This window comes from Pezoporus wallicus, unplaced genomic scaffold, assembly GCF_028554395.1.
Source record: "Pezoporus wallicus isolate ANWC-B61680 ecotype Strahan unplaced genomic scaffold, APGP_CSIRO_Pwel_v1 contig_8108, whole genome shotgun sequence".
Classification (NCBI taxonomy): domain Eukaryota; kingdom Metazoa; phylum Chordata; class Aves; order Psittaciformes; family Psittacidae; genus Pezoporus; species Pezoporus wallicus.
Window position 1 is genome coordinate 1,189,699 of NW_026638088.1, and position 16,257 is coordinate 1,205,955.

A 16,257-nucleotide genomic window follows, 5' to 3' on the forward strand; every position below is an offset into this window, starting at 1 on the left:
GCTCTGAAATAAACACATTATGAGGTTTCCAAAGGTTCACAATACACCCTCGAGTTCACAGGTGTCTTATTTTCCAACATCACTTCTGAAATCAGCATGTCAACAAGGTGTGACGCATGCCATTTGCTTTCTAACTTTTACTTTGAGATCCTTTCATACCCCCTTTCTGCTCAGGAAGCCATTGAGGGACTCATTTTAGCTACAAAGCTCCGTCTTCTAATCCTGATGTGCTGAGGGAAATATTGGAATGGTTTTGATGGGATATTTATGCCCAGAAAAAGCATTTCCATCCATTTGAAGCAGGAGTTACGAATCTGATTAGATATTCAGAAGTAAACAGGCAGCTTCTAATTACCCACTTTGTGCATGTTATTTTGTTTCTCACTTCAGGCCTAAATAGCAGCCAACGTGGATACGTGCACCACCTTCCGAGGCACATAACTCAGATACAGGTAATTGTAGAAAGATGCTTTTACATATCTGACAGTCTAACTGCATAAAGAGATTTAATAAAACATTTACTTGCCCATTGATAACATCTGCTAGACTCAGTGAAATGCCTTGAACCCTACCATGCCACCCTGGTTTATAACAATTAATCTTTACTTCATTGAGCTCTAAAAACTAACTATTAAGTTACCCAGATCCTTTCAGATGTGTTTTCCTAATTACAGCTTAAATAACCACCAATGTGCTTTCTGTATCCAAAATTAAAGCTATGTATATGTTACCATTGCCAAAATATACTCCCAGAGAATATCTGCCTCTACAGACCCTCTCACTAAAATCAGATATTGCATATATGTATTGCACAAAATGAATTTGAGGATGCTGTTATCCTAAGACTATAAAATATGCTCAATGCATCATGTTTTGATGCTTTCCACTGACTGTATCATAGCTGATACAGGTCATTTCAGATTGGACTTGAATTTTGAATACATGCATTAAAATGTAGCTAGTCTTAGGGAAGACAAAATATACCTGTGCTTCAAACGTGACAGCAAAGGAAACAAATTCAATTTTTCATTAATAGAGAGTCATTACTCAGTGCAATGTGGAAAGTCGAGGGGAAACTTGAGGCACACTTTCTGAAGGGCTAATCTGTTATAAGGACTTGCAATTTGACAAGTGGTGTATAAAAATCACCCTTACACAATATACCAGAGCAATAAATCTATGAACTCAGCAAAGCTGAAAAAGGTCATAAGCATCCAGCTATCCTGTGATGCCAGCTACTTCACTGACATGACTCCAGATTTCAGGTGAAATTTAACATAGATATCCAGGCAAGCACTGCATCTGTTGACACAAGACACTGCACATTTCATCCTCAAAACGGTCATGGTTAGTTTCCTTCTTACTTCATTGTACAGCCTGGAGAAGAGAAGGCTCCTGAAGGGGAGACCTTAGAGCAGCTTCCATTGCCTAAAGGGGATGACAAGAAATCTGGAGAGGGGCTTTGGACAAGGGCCTGTGGGGACAGGCCAAGGGGAATGGCTTTAACCTGCCAGAGGGGAGACTGAGATGAGCTCTTAGGCAGAAGTTCTTCCCTGTGAGGGTGCTGAGGCACTGGCACAGGGTGCCCAGAGAAGCTGTGGCTGCCCCATCCCTGGCAGTGTTCAAGGCCAGGTTGGACACAGGGGCTTGGAGAAAGCTGCTCTAGTGGAAGAATCTGATACATGAATAGTCAGAAGTCTTAGCTGGCCATGTACTTGAAATCTGCCTTTGGAATTGAAGCAATTGAAATCTGTTCCTGACAAGCACACAGAGGAACTGGTTGGTCTCTTATATTAAGTGGGAAAGACAATACCAGAAAGAGTAAGTATTTAATGATACTTATCTCCACTTAATGACACCTACAGAGCACCTTCACACATTGTGGTATTGGCAGCAGACTCCCAGAAAAGGTTATGAGTAAAAAGAAAGGGATCAATTTCCCTCCACTTCAGCATCACTGTCAGGCATTAAGTACTGCAACTGATACACTTGAGCAGGAAATGTTTTGTCATGGCTACACCAGAGCTGAATCTTCCCTCTCCCCACCTCAGCAGTGAGAGAGACACCAGGTAGGGTTTGCCAGTACAATATGTACTAATCTGCATAAGCATCAAGCAGACGAAGGGAAATCAAACAACAAGAAAAAGCAGAGATCCTGATTTTCTTGAGGCATTCATTAATATCCACTCAATTATAAATACTGAACAAAAAACTGCATTTTATCCTGTGGGAAACCACGCTTGTGCCAAATCCTTTGGAGATTCGGTTCAAGAACAGTTCATTCCTATCTGAAGATGTGCCTGAAATACTGCCAAAACCCACTCTCTCTCTATGTTAGCTGAAATAAAAGCTACTGTTGCAGAAGACAGAAATGCAAAGGAGCTTCACAGGACCATGTTCCCACTCCTGCCTGGATGTTCATGTACCTGATCAAATCCTCTTTGGTCTTCACCTTTCTGCTACAACTTCAACTGGGCCCATGTTGAAGCGCAGCCCAATACACTGATGGCAGATTTCTTCTGAGTTATCTACTTCGTAATCATCAGAGGGGGTACCTCTGAATCTTCATTTCTTTTCTAGGCTTTATTGGTGCCTTTCACGCTATCCACAGAAATCAAACTGTGACCAGTTGAGGAAAATTATTATGTGATCCCTGCTCTTAGCCTCATCTCTCCCTTTTCTCTCCTCCTCATCAACCCAGGGACTCAGATTTGCACATGTACACGACAAATACCAACACACACAACTTCAGGTTTGGATTTAACAAGGAATCTGTCCCAGAGAATATTGTGGCTGTAGTGGAGCAGGGATTGGGGCAGGGAAGAGATCGCTAAGCCAGTGAAGTCCCAAATACCAGGACCACATTATCACTCTTCAAAACACACCCCCACAACCTGTTTGCTCTGCTCTCACACGTGCTACTCTATCAGCAGAAATATTCAAGCTCATTAGAGCAGGTTGTCAAAAGCACTTGCAAGAGATTTTGTACTTGGGAGGATTCTCATCAGCGACCAGTTTCCTCCTCAAGAGAAAGAAGAGCGATACAACTGTCCTGATTACCCTGGCTGTCCGCAACTTCTAACCCTTGCAAACACAATGCTCACAAACACCCTGTGAGCTGAAAATTATTAGCAGCCTTTCCCCATTGCTTGTTCTGGTTACTTGTAAATAAGAACAGGGGAGCAAACAGGACACATACATATTCATTTCACAGAATACTGACTTCATCAGCGTACTCCTGAGTACCAGTTAACCAAGGGAGATGCACAGACCTGCAGGACTGAAAGCCTGTCACCTCTGCTGGTCAAATCAGGGCTCTCTGCTCACCGACGTCCTCTTGGAAAGCAGGGGGAGGAAGTTTGCTGATATCAATTTATTCTGGGTAATGAGGACAAAGGCTGACTGAGGAACTGCAGAAGGACCTTATGAAATGAGATGACATATGAGATGGCAGATGAAATTCAATAGAGATAAATGTCAAATATGCATGTGGGAAAAACAATCCTGACTTCACATATGAAATGATGGACTCTGAGCCAACCTCTGACTACACAGGAGTGAAATCCTGGATTTACAGTGGACAGCCCCATGGAAATGTCAGCCCAGTGCTACCAACGATCAAAGGGGAAAAGACAGCAGAGCAAATGTTAAGAATCATTAGGGGAAAAGGAAACACAGAGCATGGACGGCATGGATGAGGACTACTTGCTCATGGACTTTTCCAATACTGACACAAGGATGCCTGAAACCAAACTGGAACCATGTCCAAAACAAACACTCCCAAGTGATTTTTGTACCTAACAAGAGAAGCTGTAGATGGCACAAAGCCTACGCTGGCTTAAGGGTAGAGAAGATTAAGTTCACAGAAGCAAAACCTATTCATGCTTGCTATCTACACAGAAATCACTCCTGGCACAAAGTCCCTGTGCTGAAAACAGCTGGAGCCTGGGAAGCATTGGGGAAACACCACATGCGCCTGCCCTGCTCCTGCTCCCCCAGCTGATAGGCACTGCTGGGGGGTTTACAGGGCTGGACACTGTAAACAGGAATGACCAGACTTACGTGAAATTCAGCTTAGCAGGAATGTGGTTTTCGCTCTATTTTTAACCCAACATATGTTGAATTGGTAATTTCACATTGCTGGTTCCAGCAATGGAGAATTTTGCAGTATGAATAAAGACTGCAGAGGGGATAGCAGCAGAGCAAAGGCACTGCTCATTTTAAGAATCATACTGGCCTGACTTCCCACCACTCAGCGGACAAAGCTTCCCAGACTTTGGCTACCTACTTACCCAAACAGTGCAAAACCATCAGGTAAGGCTAAACCAAAGCATGTGCTGCTTACACAACCACACCGGTTCTTCCCCCCACAGTCATCACAGCCCTGCCATAGCCACATGTAAAACCACCCTGACACAAGGGTATCTGTTTGGCCAAGAGTGCCTGTTTCAAGGAGATCTTCTGGATGAAGCCAAGGAGCTATGTGAGGAGAGGGAGATGGAACAGCAATAATGCAAAGGGATGGAATAGGAAGCTCACAGCAGCAAGTGGTAATGCAATAGTTGAATCTCTGCAAGAAATTCTGTTCTACAAGACACTCCCCTCTAATATGAATTCTGAATGCAAATCAGCTTTATAGTACCTAATCCTATTAGCGTGCTCCTGAAATCTCTAAGAGCAGAAACACAGCGCTGGCCCAGAGACTGAGCTCTCCACCTCTGCTCCCCCAGGAAACAAGTTCAGGTTCAATTCAACAGTCTTTGCGCCCTTAGGGACTGATTAGATCATATTTACCAACACTGAGAGATACATACAGCAGGAAAGCAAAGCAAAATATTTCACGAAAATCCTTTGGACAAAATACACTTTCTTAATTCGGAAAAGTTCATGGATTTTTCCTTCTGTGCTTTTCCAACCAAACTGGAAAAAACAAACAGCTGACGATGTTTCTTTCCCCCACTCTCAGTTGTTACTGAATTATTTTGCTACTGCCTCTCTACCATCATCCCCTGGCTTTTTCAGAGGCAGGAGCTGAAAAACATAAAGATAATACAAAAACAGAGCCAATAAGAGAATGAAAAAAGGGGAAAATTAACAAGAAAAAATAAGTACTTATTTAGAAAACAGGAAAAAATGCTGGATTTTAGAATTAAAATGGCTCCTGTCAATATTTTTTTAAGGAAAGTTTCATAGCAATTTCAGTAAGGGGGATGAGGTGGAACACGTTTGCTTTGGGCAGAAGTGTCATCCCATACCTGGGCTTATTCTCCGTGCATCCAAGCTGGGTGTCTGCATCCTGGTTAAATGATCCCCAATGGCTCTGGCAGCTGATGAGAGCATGTTCAATTAAATGGATTTCTGTCCACGTTCCCACTGCACGACAGCCAAACTGTTTTAACAGTTCTGTAGATGTGTTTCCGTGCAGGAGAATGAAGCAGATGTTTTCTAACACAAACTGTAGGCTGGTGGCGAGGGCCTCGGTCTGGGAGATAGCGGAGCATCAGTCAACATGAGACAGGATGAAAAATTCCAGTGGAAATCCAGCAGTGCCTCCGCCAGTCGCACCCATTTCACATGATTCAGCAACAGGCACGGTAACAATTCAATTTGCACTAAAATGATTTGGGTTTTATTGAATTCTGGAATGAAAACAGGTTTTATCTCTTTGAGAGATGCCACGAAATAGAATAAGCAGCTTGTACTCCACATCCCCTCAGACATCCGCTGTCTCAGGGCAGAGACAACAGGTTGGCAACAGGGAATCTCTGAGATTCCAGAACCATGCTATACCTCTTTAGATACATTTGGGTTTGGAGGAGAGCTAATTTAAAACCCAAAAGACCAACCAAAACTCCATACCATTAGGTAACAACAATTATATATTGGACTTTAATAAATTTCAGTGATTTGACTTAGCCTTTTGTAACACAGGCATTTCATTTCTCAAGTATGAAACGTATCCCAAATGATAAGTCTAGCAACTGCCTACCAGAATGACTTGGTGACTTCGATTTCACAGCTTCTCAAGTATTTTATTACTCAGTAAACCTTCATGAAGTACAGTACTGGCTGCAATATCATACCTATGGCAAAGGGAGTAAGTCAGCTCCTGTTTCAGAATGGAGGCACTTCTGGAAATTGCCCAGTGAAGCTGCCCCAGTTTCCTAACTTCCCAACCACCATGTCAGCTGGGATTTCACTGCTCTGGCAGCATTGCTGGTCTGTAGACTCCTAGCAAGGTCTTTGGTCCCTGGCCAGTTTCTCACAGCATCTTCATAACTGCTTAGTAGTACCACATTCCTCTATGCAGAAACAAGACCGTATCTGATCCACTGAAAGCAGAGTTCTAGCTTCAGGTCAGCAGTCCTCTGCCCAATGAATAATGCCTACTTGACCCTAGGGGCTGGCTGTATTCAGTGGGTAGCTAAGGACACAGCTATCACCAGAACATGGAAAAGGAGGCACGTCATGCAGGGAGGATAAAGGCATTGATGATTTCTGTGCTCCCTGGCATGGAATTTACGGCTTAACTACGAGGCTGCCCAAGAGGAACAGGCAACAGGAGTCTAGGAAATGTCATGCTGTCTACACACAGGGACTACAGACACAAACTGCCAGGCATGGAGTACACCCATCTTGAAAAGACTCTGATACAAGAGGAAACCTCCTTCTAAATGCTGGGGTCAGGGCTGGGAGAGGTTTCTCACATAAACAGCAGATTACACAGGTTAGCTGCACTAACACACATCCCTTTCAGCGACCCGTCTCCCATCAGCTTACTTTTGGCCCACACCTGCACAACCTCTACTCATCCCTGAAGGCCTTGAAACTGCATGTTGCTGCACCTCTAAGCCATATTTGTTTCTGACATGGAAAAAAGCAAGACATGAAAACCAGACAAAATATATAGTTTTCCTTTTCTTCCAAGAAAAGTTTTTGTCTAGGAAACCATGGACATTCTAGTTTATATTTTGTAGTTTCTTGCTTATTCATTGCTGGAAGTAGAAGCATCTTTTGGCATTTCTGTTCAACTTTGCCTCTATTTCTCCTCCTCCCCCTCACAAAACACCATTAAATATTGTTCATTTAAAAATATAAATCCGAGACAGGAATTAGTGAATCACCTATTCCTCACCTCCTGATGGCCTCTGGTATAACTGGGGTTGTTGCCTTTCATCTCTCAATTTCTTGTTTCAAGGCATAAGCAATGAGAATCTCCACAACACATCACAGTAGCAGTATGCGAGTCTAACTTTCCTGTTCACTTGTATTTCAGGAGAGACACAGAATTCAGAAGTGATTTACTGGAGCTTTGAAAGCTAAAAGGGGTTAAAACTGCCTATTGCTACCAGAGAACCTCCTGCTGACATCAAATGTTTTGAAAGGATGATTCAGCAATGCAAGGATCCCTGGTAAATCAGTCAATATTTGCTTCACATTGAGATTTTAATGCTACTTTTATCTCCACAAAAGTGTCTCTGAGGTCAGGGCTCCACCTTGCTCAGGTTTGGGAAGCCATGGAGCTCATTCAGAAGAGCTGAGCAGAAGGAAATGAGGCTTTTTAACAGCATCTGCTTTCCTAAGCTAATGTCCAACAGCTTGGCAAACACAGCCGTCTCCTATAGGTAAGATAATATCTCTGATAGCATTTCCCTTCCGTTGCTTTCTTCTGACATCCATTCCTATTCCATTCAATTACAGATGATTTCAGGAACCTTTTAGCAAAACTTCTGCCTAGGATTATGTCTGATGAACAGCAAGTACTCAAACAGCTGCAGATATCCACTCAAAATGAAACCAGTTTGCAACGTAGACAGACATCAAGGCTGTGACATGACCATACTCTACCCCAAACAGCGGCTTAGGGTCAGCAGTTCCTTATCAGCCACCATATAACCTGTCCTTGGATACTTCTATGATGGGCCTTGAACAAGCCAATGACTTTGAACACCTTGGAAACCAGCAGGAAGAGCCAGTTGCGCTGTTCAGAGCAAATGCATCAAACCATATACTTGAACAGAAACATTAAATACACTTAAAAAAACAAAAATGAAATGAAAAGAGACAGACATCCTCAGTCAAAATTCAATTACAAGACATGACATTTGCTTAGAGAGTCAGACTAAGCAATTAGCCAAAAATTAAGTGGGAAGTAAGTCGTTTCAGGCGGTTCACCTGCTCCTCAGACTTTTGGCTTCTCAGTTGTGTGTCATTTTATCATCATATTTGCCTAATTTCCAGATCTGTTTTTCCAACCGACTACCTAAGAAAACAGCAAAACAGATTGTACCGAAACAGCTGTGAAATGAGCATAATAAATCAAAAAGAAAAGGGTTATTTACTTTCTCTTCCCTTTCAGTTCTTTAACCTAGAGCAGTCCTAGGCTTTGCCTGCAAAATGCAGATAAAACAATGCAGACAACAAATAAAACACCCCCAAAACCAAACTTGAGGCAGTTTTTAATGGATGGCACTCCTTGCGCTGCACAAATCCTGCTGTTCGGTACAGGGGTTCTGGAGAAGACATGAACCATCTCTAACAGAAACATAAAAATATTCAACTCATGCAAAGCATGTTTGTGACTTCTTTTTTCAAAGGAATTTTATATAGCTTCATTCACTTAATATGGTTTTGAAGCATTCAAGTTCTTGCAGTACTACAAGATAATGGCCTATATCCAGGAGAGAAAAAAAGCAGCAACACATACTCTGCTGACATTTCTTTTCCATTTTGAGAGATAATTCACTCTATTTAGTTAGCTCCCTTTTGAAGCCGGGAAGGAAATACTGTGAAGAATCAGAAAACTGCAAAAATGAAATTAAAACAAAAGGGAAAATCACTTAGATGAAAATATAAAGACAACACATTTGAAAAGTACCGAGGCGTAACACACCAAATGAGAGATTTGTGAGGAATGGGAGAAAATGCTCCGTTGGAGATAAGCAGGTTCACATCCCCTGTTGCCACATGCAACAGCAGAGTTCAAGGATATAAATCCAGGGAGCTTCTGCTACAATGATGTCAACTTAGTTTGCTTTTGCTGCAGTTAAGAGTAGTGGGGGCCTCCCTGCTGGACTGCTGCCACGCAGCAAGTGTCTGGTGCCAGCCAGTCTTACTCACAGATTGAACTCACACATGAACCCGAAGGTAACGGCACTGCTCTTGCAGCACTCCGACCATCAGCATCTTCAGACCAAGCTTCTCCTCGGGGAATTTCAACTTTACACAATAGCAACATTTTCTGATCGAAAAAGCTTCTGTCGTCTCTGTTCCCAAAATGGATTTTGTTGCTATTACAAATTGAATTTCTGGTTGGTGGCATTTATTTGATTATGAATTTCAGAGGCTATTTTCTTTCACGCTTTGGGTCTGTGCCTGCTCAACCTAATATGTTTCCATGCCACGGAGCTGACTGGAGCAGCTTTCAACCAACCTGGGAAGCAGCTGACATCGTGAGTTTCCAGGGATGTGAAGAATGAAGAGATACAGCAAAGTTTGATGTGTGTTGGCAGGGTTGGTCTAAGTCACCATTTACCACAAATCTGCGCCTTTTTAGCAGGCTTGTGCTGATAAATATCAGCTTAATCCTAAAACTGGATGCTTCAATTATGGGATTAATGTCAATCGACAGACAGAATAACACCAAGTAGAACTGCTTTCCTCACAGAGGCGCTAAATCAGTGTCTCAGTGCTGGTTGCACAGAGGCAGGCTGGTTACCCTGCAGGGAGAGGCAAGGTTGCCTGTGCTGGAAGTAAATAGTGGCTTTTTTTACTAATAAAAGCATGGGATTCATTGAAAAGTCTTTTAATATGACCTGGGTCGTTTGGGACTGAAAGACAAGAGGGTGAAGAATCCAGCTGTATATCCAATGCTCCTTCAAAAAGGCAAACATGAGACAAGATAACCCAAAAGCAGGATTTGCTAGCACTAGAGCTCAGCATCCTGCAGGGGTTTTAAATCCTCTCTTTTTAGTCTCAAAATAAAGATCCTCCTCACAGCTGAGTATTCCAAAGATGCAACTTAGTGAAATGCTAAATCAGTCAAGAAATGCAGAGAAACTGCAGTAAGGTCATGGACAAGCTCTCTCTAGCAAGTGGTCCCTTTCTCTGCAGAGCCATATACCCACCTACCGATAGCAAAGCAAGCTGAAAAAGCACCTCAGATACAGGGGACTTTTTAATGAAGGAAGTGAACAGTCTCCATTTTTCTCCTTTTCTTTTCCCTTTTCGCTTTTTTAATCCATCTATTGGAAATGGAACCTATTTCCACCCAACGCATTGAACCTCAAGGCATCCAACATATTTGCTGGCTGCATCCTGTGCTCCTTACTCAAACCAACATCCTAGCGCTGCACACTGCATGTTCTGCTTAGGAATATAGCACGTGCTACAGACATCCAATAGATCATAGTAATAAGAAGCAAAGTACAATTTAGATTCTATCCTGAGGAAATTTAATAACCCAGAATTAGAGAAGTCTAACTCATTTGACAGCACTTCTTTAAAAGAAAGATGTATTATGAGCTCAGAAAGCAGGCACATGCTGGAAGGCTTTTAAGATTCCCATAGAGATGAATCCACATACTTTCAAAGCCGATGGTAAAAGGTGAGTACTCAAGTCCCACCAAAATCATGGTAAATGACAGGCAGGACCTCCTGGCTTCCTTCCCAAACCAAATCCAACCCTCCTGCACTGCCTAATTCTAAAGGCAGGCATGGTTCAGTTTCATACTTCAAAGAACAGTCAAAGGCAGCTTTCAGAAGGGAAAAAGAGGAAACAAAACAAGCACTTCAAGCTTCAGCCCTTTGCTTGCAGGACATTACCATTACAAAGATGCCCAAGCTCTTTTTGGAGTGCCAAGCTGCAGTGGGGAGGGTCAGGTCCCCTCCAAAGCTCTGGGTGAACTCCCCAGGCTGAAGCGTGAATGGACATACAAAGCCAGACAGGAGCCTTTACTGTGCTGAATATGTATGTGATGTCTCCTAAAGTGCATGACAATAATGAGCTTGCACAATCTATGGTAAATTAATTCAATAGCTAAATGAATTTACTCTCCTACAGAGATAGTGGGTGGTGAAAATGGATGGATAAGCAATGTTGCTTATGATATTTTTAACCCAAAATAAAAAAAAAACAGTCCGAGGGGGAAAGGAACATGTTGGAGAAGACAGATTTTCACAAATATTTGTATTTGAATTGCTGATGAACTCTTCCTGCTGTTATTTTTATTAATATTTTAATTATATATGCAATACACTTCATGAATAACTGAAAATATATAGGAGCTACAACATTTTACAAGCTAGAGAGACAGTTATATAGCCGACTTCAAATATACTTCCTTTCTGTTAAGGACAAAATGCATTGGAACCATGACCTTTTATGCAATATATTTAAAGGCAAGCACGTGATGGAGAAGTTCTCCTGAGCTCATGCTAAAACTGATGTTGCCATCTGTAGAGCAGTATTTCACTCTGTATCTCCAGGGTTTTTAAGATGTGCTGGTCAACTGAAAACACAACGAATATGGAACGAGGTAGCAAGTTTTTACTGGGACATTGTTAAGTTTTGGGATATGGTCAACATCTTAGGTCCTAGGAAAATACATAAAGGGCCTGCAGGATATCCGGAGAGAGACTTTCTACAAGGACATGTAGGGACAGGACAAGGGGGAATGGCTTTAACCTGACAGAGGGGAGATTGAGATCAGATACTGGGAAGAAATTATTCACTATGAGGGTGCTGAGGTGCTGGCACAGGGTGTCCAGAGAAGCTGTGGCTGCCCCATCCCTGGCAGTGTTCAAGGCCAGGTTGGACACAGGGGCTTTGGGTGACATGGTCTCATGTGGGGCATCCCTACCCATGGTAGTGGTTGGACCTAGGTGATTTCAAGGTCCTTTCCAACCCAAAGCATTCTGTGATTCTATGATTATTCCAAAAACACCTCTTAAATGAGCAAAATTTTAAGCATGCACTGTGCAGAGACCTGGCAAGGCAAAGCTTTCTGCAGTGAGCACAACCAGAACCTATAATCATAATGCCATGACTGCACACTGAAGCAATATTTTGAGAACTAGTTCAGCACATGAGTTAAGGACATAACTTACTTAGCAAAACAGCTGAGTACATTCTTCCTGAGTCTTTAGTCAGCCCAAAACACTCCAGTCACCTTTGGATGAAGCACAGTGATTCCATCCCATCAACAGGATGTTCCAACCCGGACTTAACACCCAAGAAGAATTAGACTCACAGCGCTCACATCCAGCCTTCCCAACCTCATCTTAACACACAGGCCATCACCATGTTCAGGATACAGACTCATCTGAGCTGCAGACCTTCAGGTCTGCTGAAGACTTCCCGTGTTGACCCTTCTGAATAGCATGGAATGAAAACCTTATGATCATTTTCTTTCAGCCCACACTGCTACAAAAATGTGTCAGCTGCTTTAAAATGGTCTCTGTTTTCCTGGCCCTGCTTCTGGCAATGTAAGTAGCTGTCATCACTGTAGGAGCAGCCTGCTTGATAAGACTATAATTTTGTTTACATTGTGCCATAGGATGCCACACTGAGTACAGCGAGAGGGAAACGGCAATCGACAGCAAGCAATGTGCCTTCTCGGTACAACGTGGGGCGTCTTCCTTTAGTCCTTCCTCAGAACCGCATGGCTTTGGCTGATGCTTTTAAAGGTGAAGAGAAAAATATAGGTTTAATGTTGTTTCTTTGGTTACTCTGGAATGTATCTCAGTAAAACCCATAATGGCCTTTTCTGGCACCAAAGCTGCAGTATACAGCAGTCAGAAAACAGCTATTTACTGAAGCAGGAAATGCAATACCGAGATTACAAATCACTTCTTCTGCACAGGAAACCAGAAGTAAATCTTGCCAACGCCTACCTCTCTACCAAAGGTAGAGCTCCCCATCTTAAACTAGGAGCAGCCAACTTTCATTGCTTCACGGTTGCACGTTAAAGGCCTTATTGCATCTCATTTTAATCCTCTATAAAAATGGAACTGCAACCACATATTTTAAGAGGGTCACAAAGCTCTCTTAGTCCATGGGACTGTAAATCTACCTGGGAAGTGTACCACTATTTTTCCAGCAGTCAGTTGGGTTCGTTTGAATTTGTGTTCGATTAGCAAAGTGCTCTGAGGCACCCTCACAGTATTCACAGAATTCCCGGTGCAGCAAGGTAAAATTTAACAATTATAATGGTAGTAATATGTATTCAGTCTTAGCCATTAGCTGCTGGGGAAATGGGTCAACAATAACACAGCTGTATAGCTAGAGGATGTCTCCACCACACATTTAAATGCCGCAGTAAAGGTCAGCGAAGAACACAAACTAGATTTCTGCTACATTTAGAGTGATCGTTGCTATTTGCCCTTCTCAGGAAACAAAGTGTTTTATAAACCTTTTTCTAACTACCTCCAGGAATTAACTCTCAGCTGTGTTCTGTTCTCTCCCTCCTGTGGAAGGTCGGCCAGAGCTGGAGTACGTGGTCCCAGGAGCAAAGTTGAATCTAGGGCTTTGCACTGGGAGTAATGGTGCTGAGCAGCTTTGTCAGGTCAACCAAAAGGCAACATAATGAATCCTTAAGCAGTGCGAGCACACAGAACGAGTAGTTCATGTTAATAATTGATGGCTTACCAAGAAGGGTTGCTGAGTGGTTTTACATCCCAAGTCAGCCCCATCCGCAGGGAGGAAGAGAGTAAGCCAAATCTGCGGTAGGCTTGCAGGTTGCTGTGTGGGAATGTGAATTCCCCATTGGGAATGTGAGGGGTCCCTGTGCAGAGCCTCTCACACACGCTTGGAACAAGCACTGCTGCTCCTCTGCCTGGCCAGCAGAACAGAAAACTCCATCTCAGAGACTGACAAGACAAATAGCGGAATTTATCTTTCTCAGACTGGATTGTTCTCCATGTAATGGGAACAAAAGGCAATACCAACACAAGAAAAAGCAGCATTAAAGCCCTTTTTGAGGCTAGAAAAGGAAGCAGTCGTACATCAATACGCTAAGTCAGTGCACAAAGCATCACTCAGGTCTGGAGGCTCAGCTCAAGCTTTATTGACCCACACGACCGTCACTGCACAAGACCTTGAAGCACAGCTGAGGGCTTAAACAGCAGAACCCGCAACCACCACAGAAAGGGAAATAAAAGCATAAACAAGAAATGCTTGTCCTTTCCCAACATAAAGCATCCAGCCTTACATAGCTCAGGCAAAACTGTCAAAGAGTACATCACCGCAGATGACAACAGTGTTTTGCTACTTGAGGACAATTGGAAGTGTCAGGATTTATGAAGGGATGAACGTCAAAACATCATTTTCTTCATTAATGGTATCAAAGCCTGTGCTTAACTTAATGGTCCCAGTTTTAAGGATTCAACGTCATTCATCTGAAGTCTGCCAAAGTACACATGTAATTTAGTCTGATTGTTTAGGAACATCTCCCATCTAATTCCTGTTGTTCGAGAACAGTCAGGTGATTTTGGTTCAGGCTGGTTTTCCTAACAACTGGAAGCAATAGTAACATTAATTATACCTTACTTCACCCATTCAAATGTAGAATGACTTAAACCACGTTGATGGGCAAGGAATTGCTGAGACAGAAGCACCAAATTTCACATCTGAGAATTCTGAACCTCCCATCCAGAACTACCAGTGCATTTCTGTGCAGCAGCAGATACAAAGTCATGAGTTATTTCCAGCTCCATTTTGTGAAGTGAGGTAAAGAGAAACTAAAATCAGCATTTACCATGAGTCAGCAAACAGTATTGCAAACACTATGACTAAATAACCCAGTCACTCATAACCATAGCCTCTTGTTCCTGATGAGAGAAAAGGTGCTATAACCATCACACTGATGCACGCCAGGTTCCCGCTCAGTGTACACCAACACTTGCACACATCAGACACTACCATTTTCGGTGAGACTACATTTAATTGATGTAGCATTTTCAAGCTGATGGTTGCATATCACAACATTAGGGCTACATTCTGGCTTTGCTCCCAAGGAAGTAGCACAGCCTGAGCCAAGAAGACAGAGAGATGTGTAGGAATGTATTTTCAAACACAGCATCAGTCTGTCTTCACCCACTACAGATAACACCATGTGCAGGAGAGGCACCAGTAACAGCAGGTTTCATTGCCAGCACTTTTTACTAGGTGGGCAAGAACATACACACAGGAGGACCCAAGGCTGCACACATGCAACACACCCTAATGAAATTTGCATCTACTGACACTGTGTGATCAGAAACCAGAGCAGATAAACCCATGCCAAGCGCAAGTTATTACAGCAGAACGGTGTGAGGTCAGAAGAGCACAAGGCAAAGCTCCTAGCCATTACCTCAAAGGATACTGGAAAAACAAAGGGGAGAACGTGTAATTGAAAAGGCACCTGGATGCTCTCCTTGAAACACACTCTGGGACAGAGCGTTTTACTGACACAGCCAGACACATACGTGTATGTAAACCTAAAGCAGAGAGAAGTTCTCAACAGGGACATGGTAGAAGAGGGTCAGGTGCAACCATTGCACTCCCCACACCACTGACTGCACACAAAGCAGATGGCATGCCACAGATGCACAGATCATTTTCCTGACCAAAATCGACATGCCAAATTATCCTCCAAACCAATGGCAAGTGGAGGACACACAAAATGATATCCCTGAAGCCAGCTGGCACACACCGTCCTGGGCCTGGATGTGATCAGTGGCACAATGGGCACACAACTTTGCTTCCATCTGGTGTGGCTGGCAACCGTGGAGGTCGACGCACAAGCTGAAGGAAGAGCGTAGTGCTAGGATGAAGCAGTTGACTGATGACAAGGGAGAACTGAATGCGGGGGGGTGGAGAAATAACCTGCAACAAATCAAGTGTGGCCGTAGAGATATGTGTCTCCTCAGCAGACTCAATCAACAGCAAGAGGGTGACAGAGATACCGAAATGGTTAAACAAATAGCTTCATGTCGGCCTGCCCGGAGTTACGACGAGATGGATAGGTGCAACTGAGAACCACTGACCTTAACAACACAGAAAGAAGTGAGTATTCTGGAAAATAGATAAGCCAAACAGAAAAGAAAGATAAATACCAGTCTGTGCTATGATTTGCATGCTAATCCATAAAGCCTAAGGTAAATGAACAGACAAATTAGCAGTCGAAGTGAGAGAAATGGCAGTACTACAAACTGCATCACGTATTGGCAAGTGGTGAACGGAGGAACCCCCAAAACCCTTCAAAAGCCCTCAATCTC

General features: G+C 43.0%; 2 protein-coding genes across 7 annotated transcripts in view; both read right to left on the reverse strand.

Moving 5' to 3' along the window:
* DAB1 (DAB adaptor protein 1) overlaps window positions 1-16,257 on the reverse strand; it is a 477,594-nt gene that overhangs the window by 429,403 nt on the left and 31,934 nt on the right. The window lies entirely within an intron of this gene.
* Window positions 1-16,257, reverse strand: part of MYSM1 (Myb like, SWIRM and MPN domains 1) — a 219,799-nt gene that overhangs the window by 23,665 nt on the left and 179,877 nt on the right. The window lies entirely within an intron of this gene.